Source organism: Gasterosteus aculeatus, chromosome 17 (genome assembly GCF_964276395.1).
Source record: "Gasterosteus aculeatus chromosome 17, fGasAcu3.hap1.1, whole genome shotgun sequence".
NCBI classification, from domain to species: Eukaryota; Metazoa; Chordata; class Actinopteri; order Perciformes; family Gasterosteidae; genus Gasterosteus; species Gasterosteus aculeatus.
In genome coordinates, this window is record NC_135705.1 from 1,905,145 (window position 1) to 1,918,389 (window position 13,245).

Below are 13,245 nucleotides of genomic sequence, written 5' to 3' on the forward strand. Positions count from 1 at the left end.
TGAGAGGTCAAAAGGTCAATTACAGCACGACTGCATCGCTAATCGGGATCCACCTGAAGAAGCCAGATTACTGGTTCCTGTTAGTGTTTCAGGTTCCTCTGGGAACACAAAGGATTATTACTGCACTCACTGACCAGATTATTTACTGTCGCCCCCGAAGCATCGCAGAGCCCAGACGATCAAAACGTCTTGGAGAGTTTCTAAAAAAAAAAAAAAAAAAGATGTTTGTAATGATTTGTGGCCTCGGGGACGAGGGTAAGGAAAGCATTACTGTCATCACTAATCACACATGTGGGCCGTATGAAAGTGAATGGAATTGAACTGTGTTGTGTGGATGTAATATCTGAGGAGGTCAAATCACCTCTGACCCGTGATGTCACGGATCGATGGCGAACCGTCTCGGGCATTCGGTTCCTTTAACCATGTGACTACGTACTTCTTATTAATGTTTGTTGTACTGTTATGAGCCACTGTGCCATAAAACCGGTTTAATTTCCTCTCCCAGTTGTCCTTATCCCATTCGAAATGAAATTCCTCCCGTGGCCTCCGGTTAGCAGCCCCCCGACATAAAAACTGAGTGATTTAATCTGCCTCTCGTCTTTTAAAGCCCCCTCATCAAGGTTGAGACACACAGGAGCATAATCCAGTTTGACCTCTGACCTTTCTACCAATAGATCTTCTCTCGGATTGTAAAACAGGAGACCTCGAAGGTGACCTTTGCTCCGTAGATGAGAAGTCCACGGAAATAGTGGAGTTGACTTCTGACCTTCACAGAGACTTTTACTGTTACATTTTTACTACTAGAATCTCATAAGTAAACTGATGCTGAATATCTTTCTAAACCGATCAATCCTTTTTATCTCAACTGTGGATCCAAGGACAGTTTCTCCTTCACAGTGTTTTACCCAGCAGGTGCTGGAGATGGGATTAAAACTAGTGGCAGCAGTGTAACCACCACGTAAAGACCCCCGTGTGCCACGTAAGCCGAAGGCTCCACAGTCACATATTTTGGGATTATATTAGGATTTGGGCACAATGTGTCGTTGGAACAACGGGATGGGGAAATATGTCTGGGGTTGATTTCGGCTTTAACCTGCGTCTTTCCGCAAGAGTCAGGGTGTAACGCCGGCTCGTATCAATTGTTGGTGCACAAAGAAAACTCTGAAGCGAAGACAGAAATACGGCTTCGCGGAGGCCGGATCCGTTTTGTGAATCCATGTATCTCCAGCGGCGACGGAGCCGCGACGAGGCTCTCGTGGTCGGAGGAAAGGTTGCTGTTGCAGATGCGTCTGCCGCTTCAGCACCTCGGACAGTTCCACCGGTTCATCAACGCGCATCACAGTAGATTCTAACTCCAACAATCCCCGATCGGGTCATTGATCCATGGGAAAGTGAAATGTTTAAGGTTAGTTCACTTTGAATTCCATCCAAATTAAAATTTCAACATTATTTATCGGCGAAAAAAAATCCTCATCTGCTTTTCCAACATTCCGTATTTTATTCAGTCCATCCGGAACTTCCAGGTGTGTTTAGAGCAATGAAGAAACAATGAGACAATGAAGCTTCACGGCCGTCTTTCAGGCCCACGGCGCCGAGGGGCCGACGCTGAGCTCGTGTTTGAGCTCACATCATGTTTGCAGAAGCACCTGATAGTCTGCCCTCCGTTGATCCACTGACGTGAGTTGCTTGTGTTTAAATCAGCATGTGAAGTGCGTGTCGGACCAGCCGACAGATTCAGATGCGCTCTGCAGTCCTGTGGCACTTTTCTCTGCACGACTACATCTTTTCCAGCAGGGGAGCACATGTGGATCACTAGTCGTGAGAGTTTCTTTTTCTTCCTCAATGCAGATGTTCAGTCGAGTTACTGTGTGCGTTTCTCACCCCGACCATCAGCATCATTTTTTTGCGGACATTCTCCAACAGAAATAGTTTATGCGTTTCTTGGAACCCCAAACAGAATATGTATTTCATCTTAAACATTTTTACAACCTTCACAGACGCTTGGCTGGATGTTAGGTGCATATTGCCATGAGCGGAAACGCTGATGAGTGAACAAAGCCGACGGAGAGCCGCAGCAGCCAAACTCTCTTTTCCGACAGCTGTGAGCGGAGCTGAAACTCTAATTGCCGTAACTTTTATTTATTTTTTCTAAAGAGTTGCTACGGTGGCTCTGAAGTGCAAATCACAACGGCAAATAGGAAAACACAACGCCATCAACCTCTCACGGAAAGGGGAGGGCCTTACAGCACACAGCAGAGGACGGACCCTTCTGATTGGACAGACGCTCTCCCGCCACAACAGCAGTGCTAACGCTAGTTAATGATCCGCTAACATGCTCTGCTGGTATTTTCCTTCCGTATGTGTCCTTCCAACCTCTCCGGATAACGACTAACTCCACCAAACCAGAAGCGCAGATTCCTCCCGGCGACCCCCTGCTGTGTTTCCGACAGGTCGCTTGGCTCGGGTGGAGGAGGAGACAGTGATTGCGTGTTCGTGGTGTAGTTGTGTGATCGATCACAGAGTGACTTGACTTTCATGATCTCACAGTGAGGGAGGTGTCACGGCTCGTGAGAGGGATCCAAAAGCAAACACCGGAACCAGGTAAAGTATAAACACAAAATGCGTATTTATTGTCTCTCTTTCCAAACGACAACTCAAATACTCAGGCCTTCCGGCAATGCACCGCCGTCGGCGGCGGCGTCCCGTGTCTCCCTCGTGACGTAGGAATGGAAGCCACTGAAGTCTCCGGACCCAGGAAAACGCGTGTCTGGAAGGCTGTACTCGGCAATCCCTCGGCGCCGAACCTCTGAAAGATGTCCCTCTTTAACTGCTCCCTGAAGACTTGCAGCAGCTGCCAGCGATGAGTGCACTCCTCCCAGCTGCCCTGCATCAATCTGATTAGACCACAGAAGAGAGAACAAGAGTCCCACCCGCTACCTCCAGAATTACTGTGGCTCCCCCTTGTGACCCTGTCCCGTATCCCCACAGTACCCCCCCCTCAACGGGCGCCTCCTGGCGGCCGCCCGGGCTTACCCGGATTGTCCCGATAGAACTCCCGGAATAATGTGGAGCCAAAAATCTGCCGGCGGGGCAGCCAAGATCGTTCCTCCGGTCCATACCCCTCCCAGTCCACCAGATATTGAAACCCCCGCCCCCGACGCCGGACGTCCAGTATCCGGGAAACCCTGTGTGCTGGATGCCCCTCGATGACCAGGGGAGCCGGGGGAGCATTGGCCGGAGGGCTGAATTCGCTCTCCCCCACCGGTTTCAACAGCGAGACGTGAAACGTCGGATGTACCTTCAGGGCCGCCGGCAGGGTCAGACGAACCGCCGAAGGGTTGACGATCTGTTCGATAGGGTATGGTCCGACGTACCTTGGGTTCATCTTGCGGCCCTCCGTTGCCAGGGGGAGGTCCTTCGCGGACAACCACACCTGCTGTCCTACCCTGTACGCCGGTGCGGGGACGCGATGTCGGTCAGCCATCTTCTTGTTGATCTCCCCCGACCGGGTGATAGCTGCCCGCGCCGAGTCCCACACCTCCTGAATCCGCCGGAGATGGTCATCGACGGACGGGACTGCCACTGCTGCCTCCTGGATCTGAAACAACGGGGGCTGAAAACCGAAACAGACCATAAATGGCGACATCCCCGTAGCAGAACGTGACAGGGAATTGTGGGCATACTCCACCCACGGCAGGAACTTGCTCCATGACACCGGATGCCGCGCCGCGATGCACCGCAACGCCGACACCAGGTCTTGATTTGCCCGCTCAGTCTGTCCGTTGGACTGTGGATGATACCCTGAAGATAAACTGGCCCTTGCCCCCACAGCCCTGCAAAACGCACCCCATACCTTAGACGCAAACTGCGGTCCTCTGTCGGATACAATGTCCATAGGGATCCCGTGAATCCGGAACACATGCAAGACCAACAGCTCGGCGGTCTCCAACGCAGAAGGCAGTTTGGTGAGGGGAACATAATGAACCGCTTTGGAAAAACGGTCCACTATGGTCAGAATGGTTGTGTTCCCGTCGGATGGAGGCAAGCCCGTAACAAAGTCCACCCCGATGTGGGACCACGGCCTGCCCGGGACAGGCAATGGTTGCAGCAGGCCCGCCGAGGCCTGGTGCGAGGCCTTACCTCTGGCACATTCGGGGCACGCCGCCACAAACGCCCTCGTGTCTCGATCCAGTCCCGGCCACCAAAACCGCTGACGAATGAAGAGAGCCGTCCGTCTCGCCCCCGGATGACACGTCAGCTTCGATGAATGGCCCCACTGAAGTACCTGCGATCTGACCGTCCGTGGCACGAACAGGCGGTCCGCTGGTCCCCCCTCTGGCACCGACTCCCCCCGCTGCGCCTCCTGCACCACCGACTCGATCTCCCAAGTTGCCGCACCTACAATACACTCGGACGGAAGTATGGGCGTGGAATCCGGTGATGCCGGCGGCGGGAAGATCCTGGAAAGGGCGTCCGGCTTGCCGTTCTTGCTTCCCGGGCGATAGGACAACGTAAACTGGAAACGGCTGAGGAACAAGGCCCACCGTGCTTGTCGGGAATTCAGCCTCCGAGCCGCCTGGATGTACGCCAGATTCTTGTGATCCGTCCAAATCCAGAAGGGCTGCAGGCTACCCTCCAACCAATGCCGCCATTCCTGTAGCGCGAGGACCACTGCCAGCAGCTCCCGATTCCCGACGTCATAATTCTTCTCCGCCGGACTCAACCGTTTGGAGAAGAAAGCACATGGATGTAACTTCTGCGTTGACGGATCTCGCTGAGACAGAACGGCCCCGACCCCTGCTTCCGACGCATCCACTTCCACCACAAACTGCCGAGCGGAATCAGGGTGCCTAAGAATAGGGGCGCTGGTGAAGAGAGACCTCAATTTACTAAACGCCCCCTGTGCTTCTGGCGTCCAGCAGAAGGATGCCTTGGTGGATGTTAGCGCGGTGAGAGGTGCGGCCACTCTACTGAAGTCCCTCACAAACCGGCGATAAAAATTTGCGAACCCCAGGAACCGCTGTAAGTCCTTCCGCGTGCCCGGGATCGGCCAGTCTGCTACCGCTCGAATCTTATCAGGATCCGGTTCCACCTGCCCCCGCGCAATCACGAACCCGAGGAAACGAACCGACGCCACGTGAAATTCGCACTTCTCGGGTTTAACGTATAGCCTGTTTTCCAAAAGTCGCCGCAGCACCAGTCGCACCTGTTGCTGGTGCTCGGTGAGGGACCGGGAGAAAATCAGGATATCGTCCAGATAAATGAAAGCGAAGCTACTGGTGATATCCCGAAACAGATTATTCATTAATGACTGGAAGACGGCCGGGGCATTTGTCAACCCAAACGGCATGACCCGATACTCGAATTGCCCCATGGGCGTGTTAAAGGCCGTCTTCCATTCATCACCTTCGCGGATACGAACCAAATGATAGGCGTTTCGGAGATCCAGCTTGGTAAAAAACTGCGCCTGAGAGAGGGGTTCGAATGACGGGTCGATTAACGGCAATGGAGTCTTATTCTTTATCGTGATTCGATTCAAGCCCCGATAGTCAATGCACGGACGCAGTGAGTGGTCCTTTTTCTCAACGAAAAAGAACCCCGCGCCTAACGGGGCGGACGAAGGACGGATGAAACCCGCGTCCAGGCACTCCCGAACGTATTTTTCCATTGCTAACCGTTCCGGGCGGGAGATGTTGAAAAGACGGCTAGTGGGCAGCGGAGCCCCCGGGAGCAAGTCTATCGCACAATCGAAAGGTCGGTGCGGTGGCAGAGTACAAGCCTTGTCCTTACTAAACACCTGCGCAAGGTCATGGTAGACTGACGGAACCGTGGATAAGTCTGGAGGAAGTGATGGTACCACTGACGTCGCTGGTGTTCCCCCCGCAGCCCGCAGACACCGGGCATGACACCCCACGCTCCAGCCCGCGATGGCCATAGTTGTCCAATCCACCATGGGGTTATGAAGTTTTAACCACGGGAGACCCAGCACGATCGGACTCGCCGGAGACGGAATAATTAGCAACTGAATGGTTTCTGAATGGTTTCCCGATATACGGAGCGTGAGGGGGCCTGTGCGATGCGTGACCCGGCTGATCAGTCGACCATCTAGCGCGTTAACTGCCCTGGCGCTCTCGAGCGTCTCTAACGGTACTCGCAACCGTGCGGCTAGTCCCTCGTCCATAAAATTAGCATCAGAACCGGAGTCCACGAGGGCGGTGGTCGAGTGATTATGGGAATGAAACAGTAGAATGGCCGGAATGGAAATACGGGATGGGATAGTAGAGGACGCTGCGTTACTCACCAGGAGGTCCTCTTCGCCTGGTGAGGAGCCCCGTTTGGGGACTCCGGACAGTTCCTAGCATAATGTCCCGCGCGTCCGCAATACAAACACAGTCGACGACTAAACCGCCGTTCGCGTTCGGACGGAGTCAACCGAGCCCGCCCCAACTGCATCGGCTCGCCCGCGCCTCCCGAAAACTCCCCCCCCGACCCAACCGGGCTCGAAACCTCCCCCCCCGTGAACTGCGGACGCGACGGCCGCCTCCCCCGCTCGCGTTCACGTTCCTGAATGCGATTATCCATCGTAATTGCCAACGAAATAAGCTGCTCCAAAGTGGTGGTGGCGTCGCGAGAGAGCAGCTCGTCTTTCAGGGTCTCCGACAGGTTCCGCGCAAAAATGGTCCTTAGCGTGTGTTCGTTGGCACCGCTCTCGGCGGCAAGGATCCGGAACGAGATAGCAAAGTCCGCCACTGATTCAGGCCCCTGCCGCAGCGACAGCAGCCTATTCAAAGCATCCTGCCCCCGCACCGGGTGGTCGAACACACGTCGCAGTTCCTCAGAAAAACCCGCGAAAGAGCTCAACGCCGAGGACTGACCCCCCCACAACGCGGTCGCCCACTGGGCCGCCCTTCCCCGAAACAAATTCATACAAAAGGCTATCTTGGCTCTGTCGGTGGTATAACTGCGGGGCTGCAGGTCGAACACGAGCTCGCAGTTCAGTAAGAAGCGGCCGCACCCCCCGGCTTCCCCTGCATACGGTTCTGGCAGTGGAACCCGCGGCTCCCGGTCGTTGGCGGCGTTGGTCGGACCCTGGTCCTCCTCTCTCCCTGGAGGATCCGGACCTCCCGATGCCGCAGCCCCCGACGTCCCAGGCCGGTCCATCCGTCGATTCAGCCTCTCCAAGGACTCCATCATCAGCACCAGCATCTGCTCGTGCCTCCCCACCATCGCTCCCTGGGCGCTGAGAGCCTCCTGCACGGATGCCGGGTTTGCTGGATCCATGTTGTATGGCCGAGGGATTCTGTCACGGCTCGTGAGAGGGATCCAAAAGCAAACACCGGAACCAGGTAAAGTATAAACACAAAATGCGTATTTATTGTCTCTCTTTCCAAACGACAACTCAAATACTCAGGCCTTCCGGCAATGCACCGCCGTCGGCGGCGGCGTCCCGTGTCTCCCTCGTGACGTAGGAATGGAAGCCACTGAAGTCTCCGGACCCAGGAAAACGCGTGTCTGGAAGGCTGTACTCGGCAATCCCTCGGCGCCGAACCTCTGAAAGATGTCCCTCTTTAACTGCTCCCTGAAGACTTGCAGCAGCTGCCAGCGATGAGTGCACTCCTCCCAGCTGCCCTGCATCAATCTGATTAGACCACAGAAGAGAGAACAAGAGTCCCACCCGCTACCTCCAGAATTACTGTGGCTCCCCCTTGTGACCCTGTCCCGTATCCCCACAGGAGGAGATATTAACGACCACGTTGGCCTCCGAACCCGCCTTCAGTCACCAGTTGGCCGGGTTATGGAATTCAACGTAGACCAGGGCGGTGCTTTTAATCATTCGACAACCACCAAGCGAGGAATTATTTTTCTGAAGGATCAGTGCATCTGTTGTTTGGGTAATTTCGGTCATCTTGCAGCTATTAAATTGTCCTTTTCCTGGACAATCTGTTCTGGCTTTAATCGATTGTCTGCATCTGATAGTTGAATATGCTCAGGCTGAAGTACCAGAGAGGAGTAAAAAGTACAGTTATATAGTGCATCACACATTAAAAATGTGTATTTATTGATAACAAGATGCGCTCGTATGAAAGTTTTCTTTTTTTAGCTTCAGGCCCAAAGTAGTGTAATTCTGTCCAGGTTAAGTGTGATTTCTGATCTGAGCTATTACTACTTTCCTTAAGTCCATCCATCGATCTTCACATCACTTATCCTGCACACGGGGTCGCGGGGTGATGGAGTCCATCCCAGCCAACTTCAGACGATACACCCTGGACTGGTCGCCAGCCAATCACAGGGCTACACAGAGACAAACGACCATTCGCACACCTTTAGAGGCAATTTAGAGTCCCCAACCAACCAGATCCCCAGAGCAGGTCTCTGGACTGTGGGAGGAAGCCGGAGAACCCGGAGAGAACCCACACAGACACGGGGAGAACATGCAGACTCCACTCAGAAAGGCCACTGGAACCCAGGAGCTTCTTGCTGTGAGGCAACAGTGCTTACGACCACGCCACCGTGCCGCTCTTACTTTTCTTAAGTAAAATATCTAACACATATTCTCTAGATTGTGCTTTAGTTATTTTCTCTAAAAATCACATTCACATCGTCTTACAATAAAACTGTATCGTAAGCTTTGAAGCCGATGTGCTTGGATTCTATTTGTTTGGTTATTCCCGGGTGGCTGGTGCCCAGGTGGGCAGTGCCAGGGTGGGCGGTGCCAGGGTGGGCAGTGCCCAGGTGGGCAGTGCCAGGGTGGGCGGTGCCAGGGTGGCTGGTGCCAGGGTGGGCGGTGCCCGGGTGGCTGGTGCCCGGGTGGGCGGTGCCCGGGTGGCTGGTGCCCGGGTGGGCGGTGCCAGGGTGGGCGGTGCCAGGGTGGCTGGTGCCAGGGTGGGCGGTGCCCGGGTGGGCGGTGCCCGGGTGGCTGGTGCCAGGGTGGGCAGTGCCCAGGTGGCTGGTGCCAGGGTGGGCGGTGCCAGGGTGGCTGGTGCCAGGGTGGGCGGTGCCCGGGTGGCTGGTGCCCGGGTGGGCGGTGCCCGGGTGGCTGGTGCCCGGGTGGGCGGTGCCAGGGTGGGCGGTGCCAGGGTGGCTGGTGCCAGGGTGGGCGGTGCCCGGGTGGGCGGTGCCCAGGTGGCTGGTGCCCGGGTGGGCGGTGCCCAGGTGGCTGGTGCCCGGGTGGGCGGTGCCTTTGACGTGCACTCGGCATCGGGGGAATGTCACTGGCGTGTTACGACGAGAGAAAATAGATGGTGAAGAATTCCCATCCACGGTTTCATTCCTCATTCCAAAATATATTTCATTTACAATGTATTGAAACAAAGCAGCAGTTCCTCACATGTGAGAAACCGATTCTTTTATCTCCTGAAACACAGTGAAGCACCGGAATGATTTGTTAAGTCACTCAAAGTTTTCCAGTTGAAGGAACGAGGCACCGCAGCCTTTTCTTCAGGATTTTACAAGCCTGGAACCTCTCGACGGGTTTTTACGGTGCACGCTCCCCCAAATGAAGGTTCTCTGATCCCGGCTCCGTGACACCTCGAAGGGTCAAATATGTCATGACACCAGATGCAACATTTCGCCTGACACCGGCTGCTGAGCGCAGGCTGGATCCAGGAATTTAGACGGATTTAGTTTGTATTAAATTCCACCGGGGGAACTGAATCCAGGTACGCAATGATGAAACAATTACGGCACGTTTCTGCCGCAAACGTTGACGTTCATCGCAAAAAGGCCTTAAAACATCTTAAAACATTTAACGCAGACACTCCCCAGATCACTCTTGTAATTACGTGCTCTTGTAATTACGACTCCACGTGCTCAGATCCTCTGGTGAAACGAAAGATCGAGAGTTGCGGTTTGCTTCCACTCGGGTCGACCAGGTCAATCGCTCAGCGGGTCTTAACGGGCACATGAGGGTCCCGTGACCGTCAGAGACTCTGAGGCATTTCTTCCTCCTACAAGCTGTCCGACCCAGTCAGATGTTTGTGAGCTTAGCGGATCAGAAAACACTCCACAAAAGGTTCCTGCGAGCTTCCGCGTGCGTCTGTGAGAAGAATCAGCGTCCTGCAGAAATACAACATGTCTGCTCTTCTGCTCAGGAGGATTTCAGGGGGACAAACTACGGGGGGGCTTCTAGGAGCTCCTACGCTAACGCTAGCTAGCGCCGCTCCGCGGGGGATTTTGGTAGTTGACGTCCCGCGCTGTCACATACCTGCGCGTGTGGCAGAAAACTCCCTGACGATAGACGGCGCTGAGGGGCGCGTCTGTGACCCGATTCGCTGCGTAGGCACCCTGTTGACCCCAAAGAGTCCCCAAGAAGAAGGTTTTCAAACAGAAACAACCGCGGCAGAAACTCAGGAGGTGCGTTAATGACGGGTGGCTCAATTAAGAACTCACTCTCTAAAAAGAAACTGATTAGTTGTGTTTGTGTGATTTTGAGTGTTGAATGTAAACTGTCCCAAGAAGCAGCAGGAGGGCGCCGTGTTACACGCTGCACGCTCAAAACATCATAGCGTTGTTTGTTAAGCCTTAATAAACAACGCTTAGTAAAAAAATTACCAACCAGCTTCTGATCTCCTTCTTAATACCTCATGGTTTGTTATTTTATTTATGTGTATTTATATTATGTGTATCCATTGTTTTGCTTTGAAAGGCTCCTGTTTAAAGCACTTTAAGCACTTTATTTGTTGCACTTTTCTGTTTGATAATGAAAAGTATTTTTCCCTAACTAAACTTGTGTCATTTTTTGCTGAACATAAATCCTTAAGTGCTCCTAAGAATAGAATTATTAACAGTATGGGTGAGGTTTCAGTTAAGAATGAGTTGAATACCATTGTAATCAAAATGTCAATCAACCTAAATTGGTCACATGTTAAACACAGGTCTATTAATTAGGCTATGTTGTGGTACATAGACATTCATTGTGGTACAGGAATAGTTTTCTGGTTGAATGTTCAGCTCAAGTCATGAGCAGATGAACATGAATCAGAATAAGTTCAGACACGCCACCCAAAAATCCACCAGAATGCACAAAATGACATTGAGTTAAACCAGAGTGTCCTGGGAGTGGACCATCAGCTGTCTCTGCTTCTCAGAATGTGACCAGTGTCCATCTCCAGCAGGCCGCCCCGATCAACCGCTCTGGGCCCCACAAACCACCAGAATGCAGCGTACAACACGGGTACTACGCCAAGTGAATTACAATTTCCTGATACTTTGGTCGCCCCCGAAAAAAATCTCACTCTGAGGTTTTTTGAAAAGTTGGCAGCTCTGGTGTGTGTGTGTGTGTGTGTGTGTGTGTGTGTGTGTGTGTGTGTGTGTGTGTGTGTGTGTGTGTGTGTGTGTGTGGAGTCTGTTCCCCACCTAATTATCAGCCCTTTACGCTGCAACAGGACCAAGAAGTCATCTGTGTTTTCCTTCATGAGATGAAATGTTTCCATCGATGGAGTCGATGGACGTTTGCATCATGGCTGAACGCTTTCAGCAGAAAAGGAACCACGTTGTTTGTCTAAACGTGTATTTTGGACGGTTGGTATGAGGCGTTTGAGTGCAGCGTGTGGACGGCGGTATGAGGCGTTTGAGTGCAGCGTGCGGACGGCGGTATGAGGCGTTTGAGTGCAGCGTGCGGACGGCGGTATGAGGCGTTTGAGTGCAGCGTGCGGACGGTGGTATGAGGCGTTTGAGTGCAGCGTGCGGACGGCGGTATGAGGCGTTTGAGTGCAGCGTGCGGACGGTGGTATGAGGCGTTTGAGTGCAGCGTGCGGACGGCGGTATGAGGCGTTTGAGTGCAGCGTGCGGACGGTGGTATGAGGCGTTTGAGTGCAGCGTGCGGACGGTGGTATGAGGCGTTTGAGTGCAGCGTGCGGACGGCGGTATGAGGCGTTTGAGTGCAGCGTGCGGAGCCTCGCTGTGAAACACGCCAGTGAAAACGTCTCGGTATCCGACCGCTGCCTCGCGCCTCGAGACCAGCTGTCAGTCTTCAGACTTTGAGCTGCTGACGTGCGACTCTATCAAGGAGTCTTGTTTTCACATCTGTGGTCAGTTTGTCCGAGTGAAGCCCGTTCGGACCCCCCCCCCCCCCCCCCCCCCCCCCCGCTGTGACCCCTTCCGGGGACGTGAATACGCCGCCTTGGCTCAAGCACTTCTGGGAAGTGACTTTAGTTGCACAACCGTGTTGTTGTTGTCGGAAACGAGTCGTAATTCAGTGACAGCTTTCTACTTTCTGTCCTGGTGTTTATCCCACGCTGGAGACACGCGCAGACATTCGTGATGTGGTTGACCTTCGTCTTTTTGGGGAGACTCCCTCCTCGAGTCCCGGTTCTGGACAACATTTCGACAGTTTACCTTCAGAAACACGCCAAGGAGCACACGCACCGAGCTCCAGCGCATGGAGCGCGTTCACGAGGTTCTGTGTTAACCACTTGAATTATGACGACGATGATGTAACAGACATCACCTCGGCCTGACAGAGGTCATTCGAGGCCACTTTGGGGGAATGAAAACCTCTTTCCAGCCCTCTACGTGATCTCACAGAAATATGTGCAACGAGCACAAAGTCCGTCCACTCGTTGCGAAAAGAACCGGCGCCGAACGTTCCGCCTGCTGCCGACCGAGACTCTGTTTGTCCCGTTGGTTGCTGCTGTTCTTCGCCCGTCGTTTGGCTTTTCGATGATCGATCCCGGTTTCAGTCTGTTATCGGTAATCCTGTTTTGTTACGCAGCGTGCATTCTGGGAAATGGTCCTTCGTTGTTTCTCGGAAGCTTTGGGGAACCTGAACCACTAATCCATCGTCCCTCCGGCCAAGAAGGAAGACGAAGTCTCTGCAGGCGCATTGTTTATCCTCAAAAACAATACGTGCATTTAAATAAAACCCTTTTTTTAAACGGAGGATCAAAATAATGCTCCTCCAACCCTCAATGATGTTTTTAATTATGTTTTAAAGGATGTGCATTTTCTCACAAATTGGTTTCAGGTTTTTATTTCATTATTTATGTCAAGACACAATAAATTTTCCTCAAAACTTAAGTTACTTAATTCTTAACTCTTAATTTGCAGGCATTCCGCAGAATGCTTTATGAGTCTTGCTGAACGTGGTAACAGAGGACCTCTGTGTTGTCGGCTTGTTGCTGGAAACGTTCCTGCACAGTTTGTGCTGTTTTTCTTCTTTCTTTATGGGACATCAGGGGCCTTTTTTTCTGTGTGAAAACCTGAAATGATCCAAACTTGTTTCCTATTGTGGATTCGGTTTGCATT